The 6,000-nt window shown below is 40.8% G+C and overlaps 1 pseudogene; it reads right to left on the minus strand.

The window, feature by feature from the left end:
* The window catches only part of LOC114550492 (pleiotrophin-like), a 41,963-nt pseudogene extending 37,284 nt beyond the window's left edge, over positions 1–4,679 (minus strand).
* Positions 4,680–6,000: the final 1,321 nt, after the last annotated feature.

The raw sequence follows: 6,000 nt of genomic DNA on the forward strand, positions 1-6,000 counted from the left end.
CGCCACTGCATCCTCTTCGTCCGCATTCCGCAATGATTGTTTACTCTGAAGTCACGTTTGATCTCGAGGGATTTTGCGAGATTTCCCGTCTGACCTGGGAATGCTCGGGGGTCAAATCGGTTCGTGTGTGATGTCAAAGAATTTCTAATATAGGAAGAAGTTCCACTCCCTCGTTACTTCCGGCTTCTGAACTGGTTGCAGTTCCACCAGAAATCCATATAGGGGGAGCTCACAGGCCAGTGCAGAATGAATGGGACTCTATGGAGCTATACCCCTAAAAACCCACTTTTCTCATGATATAATTTTTTGTCTAGTAATTTGAATGTTGCATTCGAAAGGGGAGGCAAAGAAAATACACACTGCTGGGTGTTAGATTTTTTTAAAGTCGCTTCTGTTCTAAAAAGCCTTTTAAAATGTCAATGACATCATACACATATACGGCCGGAGATACTGCTTTACGGCAAGCTCGGAGTCCCTTCCTTCGTTCTCTTGAGGCATTGACAACACAGCTAACAGGTAAGGCTCTCCCTGTCTAATGTTTTAAAGACCACGCCGAAATATTCACTCTGACATTCTGGCTCTGCTTTGGATGCCGTCAAGCTGGATCTCCGATCGTAATCAGTCCTTCACTGACCAATCAGCATTCATTAGCAGAATGCTAGCGTGTTATGGGCTACAACGACTCAACCTGTACGAAATCAAAAGGACATAAGTACTCATTCATTCAACTTTCAACCTATAACCCATGTTGAACTTGCAAAATCAAATCTGAGGTTTATCAACGACACTCAGACAAAAGATACACATTTAGCCGTCTAGCTCCATAGGGTCCCATTCATTTTGCACTGGACCGCGATCACCCCCAGTGGAACTCTGGTGGAACTGCAACCAAATCCGGTACAATGGGGATGGATAGGGAGTGGAACGGCTTTCCGTAGACCGGCTTTGGTGATGTGTTGATTTTGCCGTGTGCTGCGCACCACACACTGTATGACCAAAACTGTTAAACCCGTGATTTTTTATCGCCGTGTGTGGGATCTCTCAGGATTGTTTGGGTTAAAATACTTTAGGGTTAGGTTGGGGTTAGGGTTAGGGTTACATTTGTTGCGTGAGTTAAGAACTTTACCTAAAAACTTAAGTTACATAGCCTACATAATTAAAAAAAAAATAAAAACTCAACATTGACTTTTGGTTTTACACGGGACACAAACACGGCTCTCCCAGGTGAATGTGCTGTTGGTTTAACCCATCCACCACCTACAACATTCTTTATAATATGAAGTTTCTGTGTTAGTTACTACTCCCTACCATTGTTGCTCTTTATACTACGTCATTTTACAGCGCCCCGGTGAGCGTTGAATATTGATGCTGATGGGTCATGGATGTATAGGGATGGGTGATCCAGCTTACTAATGGATAATAACGGCCTACTGAGCCAACTAGAAGGTAGAGTAGGGCCCTACTACTCGTATCAATGGTAGTGATAAGAACTTATAACGGCCATTCAATCAACTGATAACATTCAAAGCGGGTGAAAGAGGTCGCTTGTAATGAAGAACCTACAATGAATTATCACCCAAATCAGCAGTTCGTCTAGGTTTTATGGAGCTTTGTAGCAAAAGTCAGCTCATAGTTTGGCTTTAAGGCCAAAAACTACTGTTTTGGTTGACTCTCACCGCTCTCAAAGTGCCGTTATAGGCCGCGGCCATCAGCTGTTTCAGGGAAAAAGCTCTAAAAACCTACTGTACACTACCTGCTCAGCATCAAAATTACATAGTTAGTGACTAACTTGTGAACATAGTTTGCCACACACGGTTAAAAGCTCCCAGCTATTTTAAGATTTTTTAAGACAACTTTTAGATATCACAGAGATTTTCTTCAGGCATTATCACATCACCCTCACAAAGCAGAACAAGCAATTGACAAAAACACATTTATCACTCAGGTGATTGCAATCTGCATGATTGAGAGTCAATCTACTCCTAACCTCTTCCAAAAAATATGGGAGAGTAATATAGTACTTTTTTACATTTTCTACATTTTCTATTTTTCTATATAGTACTTTTCATGATAATCGTCTTTTCTGGATGATTTATGATATGTATTTGATTGAACTTGTAATGTGTTGTATCCAATAAATGCCTTTATAAATGTTGATCTTTAAGTTTTCTAGTTCCTTCTGCTCGGAGTATCAGACAGCGTCGTTCGCTCTCTCAGCTCTGCTCTGATTGGTCCAGCCTGAGAGCAGATTAACTCTGATGATGATGCAGATCACCTGAGTGATGAATGTGTCTGTGTCTTGCTTGTTCTGCTTCGTGATAGTGATGGGATCATTTCTGAAGGTCTCTGTGAGATCAAAATGTTGCAGAATTAAAATAGCTGGGAGCTTTTAACAGTGTCCCGATCTTTTTCCTGATTCTTGCATTAGTTTGAGTTTTTTAAAGAAGTTGCTTGGATGTGCGCACCCACCTGTTTATCACTGAACATTGTGAAGCATTTAGAAGCTAAAGAGACCAATATTTCCCACAGGAGTTGATAGAGACCAACAAAGAGAAGCTAAAATAGTGAAAATTAATGATAATGTTGTTCCTGCTGGATGTTTAAATGGGCAAATGTTTGCCATATGAACTGCCATATGATGTGACAATATTGGGTTAAAAACTTATTTCTGCTGCCCCCAAGGACCAAAAAATTAAGTCATTGTAGGGTCAAAGCTTCTTTATACTTATCAATACAAAATCTAAAACATGGTACGGGGTTGTGCATTGAGTCAGACCTACAATACATAACAATTTGGTCTATTTCAGTAACAGGGGACAAGCCCCCATAGCTGGACAGACCAGAAAGCACCAATACGCTCCACCTATTTCATCTGCAAAGTGAAAAGAGGGATGGCAGCCAAACATGTTCCATGGCCTAAAGCTGATTTACTGTACAACACTAAACAACAGGCCAGCGAGAGATAAAAACAAAACTCTCCATGTGTACTTTGTGTAAAGGGGAAGTGCTGGATGAGGAGACAAAACATGCTGCAATAAGCATGTTTTGTAAAATATGCAATAAGCTTTTTTACCTAATTCTCCCCCTAGCCTTTCCATCTTTTTATAGATAGTTTTAGTTTGGGAGGTTGTTTCACATGAACGTGCAATCAAAAGGAAAAAGGTATTTTAAGTCTCACTCCCACAGTTCTTTTCCAAGTGGTGAACACTGGTCTCAGGTGGAAAAGACCACTCAGGTCACAAGAAAGCACAATCTTCACCTCTCTATTGTAGGTGGAAAGTAAGCGTCCGACTCACAGGTCCCGTATAAAAGCCAACACAAAGTCTTCCAATCTAATAGTAATGCAAAGGAACCAAACAACGGACACAGTCCATAAAACAACCATAGAGTTGCAGCTGTGTGCATCTCACCACATGCTTCCACTGGCAACCTTATGCCAACATGTACACCTCGCTTGTTGCCCCTAAGTGGCCAAAAATAAATAAATGCTGCTTTTAGATCTCTTGTTGTTCAAAGCTCTTCACACATGAACTTGAATAAAATTAACAAACTTTAAAAAATCTAGATGTTAAAGTTAACACCTTGCTGTAGTATATAAAAGTGTATTCCAGGGTGTGATAAATACGTTGTGACATCACTGCTGGGAGTGGTTATAGGTGCTAAAGACTTTCAGTCAGAAAAGGTCATTGACATAAGCTTTTCAGCTTGGTGTTAATTAAATGAATCTCTAAAAAAGAATTCTGTTTTAAGCATTGTTTAATCTTGCTGCTTCTGTTAGTATGGACAGTTGTTGTTGCTGATGTTGCTTTCTTGGAAAGTTCTCACTCAAAATAATCTCAGGTGGACCGATGCCTGTATCCTCTTTCTTGCAAGATTGATGGCCCTTACCTGGCAAATAAAGTTAAAATGAATAAAGAAATTGAATTTAAAAAGATGAAGAAATGTCTTTATGTCGGGGTCCCACCGGCACCAGCACTCACTCCTCCCTCTCATTCTCCAGCACACACTCCTCCCACTGATTCAGATTCCTTGTCACTCACGCTGATCAGACGCTCCCAGTCCCCTCAGTACTAATTACACACACCTGCACCTCATCAAGCCACATCCTCAGTTCACCACCTGCCGCTAATCATCAACCACCTACATAAGCAGCACAGACACACATGCACTTTGTCTAGTCTCGTTTCTACATGACGCTCTGACTCGCACACATTATGCCTAGTTTGCCTTACCAGTACTTTGTATCCTGTTGTCTGCTGCTGCTCTAAACCTGCCTACTCAGCTACCGGATTCCTGCCTGTTGCTTCCTGCTCTTTGTTGGATCATTGTTAATAAAGATCTGCTTCACTACTCCAGTCTGTCTCCTGGTCGTCCGTGACACTTTACTTGTATGAACATTTCTGCTCCTGCCAAGACGTGTCTGATATTTATAAAAACAGAAACAAAACAAAAGAGATTTTCCTTTACGGTTCACTGTTTGTTTATCTTTAGTTACAGACAGCAAATACAGCACTATGTCCTTGGGAAAAGTCAGGCAGAAAAATCCACTTCTGAGTGGCTTTCCCATCTCAGTAGTTGTGATTCAGAAGAAGAGCAAATACTTCACCTAGACACAACGCATATTGAAAGGATTGAAAGGAGTTTCTCGGTCTGAGTGTTTCTTGAGCTGAGCTTTTGAGAGATTTCAGCACGGGTGAAATGAGAAGTGTATAGACTAGAGAAGGCCTTTAAAAGAGGCAGACAAGCATGTAAAGCTCTGTTATGCAGCCACAAAAAATAGCAAATCACAAGGCGGGACGGGGGAGCATAAACAGCGGTGTGAAAGGTATAACAGGAATATAGATAATTATATGAAAAATGATACAAGAGGAAGCTAAGAAAATGCTACTCTGCAAGCCTTAATAAAAACACCTCACCATTTGTCATGTGTTTAGGTGCAGATGATTAGGGGAAAATGCCCCACATTTTCTGACTTGTGTTTTGTAAAGGTCAGACAGTGGGGGAGAGAGTGGTGGAGAGGGTCCCTGCTATCTCTCAAAACAGCCCTGGAGGAGCCCCCAGGGAGCCGTACTCCGGAACAAAAACAGCATGTGTGTGTTTGTGTGTGTGTATGTTGTGGTTGAGGCCAAGTCTTGAAAAGTGAGCTGCAGCGGTGCAGAATGACAGGCTTGTTTAATGATAAAAACACAATAATAAGGATGACAAACAATGGCTCTGTAAGAGCATCGGAGCTGAAACAGCTGAAATTGAAGACTTCTATTTAAGCATGAATGCCTCCATTACCGTGATCATATCATATATACGCCTCCAAACACCCACTCACTTGCTTATCCTCCCACTCATCTCTGTGCCCCTTTTTTCTTTATTATTAGCATTCATGTGAGGCCCATACTGTCACTGCTACAACAAACTCCAGTAGTTATCAATTACCCTCCTTTTTTAGGATTATAAAACTGTAGTATCACAAATGAAGACGATGTTCAACTTTCTTTACAAATGCAACTCCACTCCCTCCCCCTCTTTATTTCTATCTTCAGCTTTGTAATATTTTAGCCATGTTTTCAAATGGAAAAAAAGGCTACACAGAGAGAGCCAGGGGGCTGGATTCAACTTTCAATAAGTGCTTCTTCTCAGTGGAGACGGGTTGGTAAAACACCAAAAGAAACTACATGTTTTAGCACTGACTCAAGGGATAAACATTTCAAACTAATATGACGTTTTTCCACTGCATGGTACAACTTGACGACGCTCTACTCGACTTGCTCTGTCTTGGTTTTCCATTAACAAAAAGTGGTACCTGGTAGGGGTTGGAATCACGATACGATATTATTGTGATTTTAAACATATTGCAATATTCTGCGATATATTGCAATTTATTACCTTTTTTCCATCTTCAATTTTTTCCCAATTTGAAATGATGTCCCCAAAAGGAAACTTTGTCAACATCTGTTTTATCTAAAAAGATACATTTCATGTTTGTTCATCTCACTTCAATTGTAT

Source organism: Perca flavescens, chromosome 23 (assembly GCF_004354835.1).
Source record: "Perca flavescens isolate YP-PL-M2 chromosome 23, PFLA_1.0, whole genome shotgun sequence".
In the NCBI taxonomy this organism is placed as follows: domain Eukaryota; kingdom Metazoa; phylum Chordata; class Actinopteri; order Perciformes; family Percidae; genus Perca; species Perca flavescens.